This window comes from Thunnus maccoyii, chromosome 16, assembly GCF_910596095.1.
Source record: "Thunnus maccoyii chromosome 16, fThuMac1.1, whole genome shotgun sequence".
NCBI classification, from domain to species: Eukaryota; Metazoa; Chordata; class Actinopteri; order Scombriformes; family Scombridae; genus Thunnus; species Thunnus maccoyii.
The window spans coordinates 8,103,328-8,103,974 of record NC_056548.1 but is presented as its reverse complement, the minus strand read 5'-3'; positions in this window follow the sequence as shown (position 1 = coordinate 8,103,974).

Below are 647 nucleotides of genomic sequence, written 5' to 3'. Positions count from 1 at the left end.
GGCCAGCATGCTAAGCTAACCTCAGCTAGCCGCTCTAACTTCCGGCTTCAGCGTCACACGCCGAAAAAAACTACGAATAACAATAACTGCCGCGAACTGAAGTTCAGAGAGTTAAACAAGCTTCAGACAGAAAGATATATATATATATAAATATTATGCATTATTATTGATTAAACAGCATTATATAAAATAGTTAGAATTAAATGCTCCACCTTGAACAGATGTAAAATTAAGAACAAATGTGCTGATAATACCTCTCTTTCACTCTTCACATTTAAGTAAAAATTTGAATGCAGAACTTTTACAGTATTTTTACTGTGTGATATTATAAAAATAGAAAAAAAGTTTTGAGAACTTCTGTGAAAATAATGCAGTGTTTGCCTGCTGCCCCCAAATCACAAAATCCACCATGCCAACACTTAAGTTATTCTTTAAAAGGCAACCTAAAGATTGTTTTTATTAACTAAGCTTTAACAGTGCAGTGTTGACAACTGTTCTATACATTTATTAAATCAGTTTTAACATAGTCTGTTGGTTACAGGTGGCGCTAACAGGTATAAGAGGACATTTATTTCAACAGATTTTGACTTTTTAAACAAAAGTCCCCTGGTCTCTGGCGTCTTCTTGCTGCTGTAAGCTTTCATATT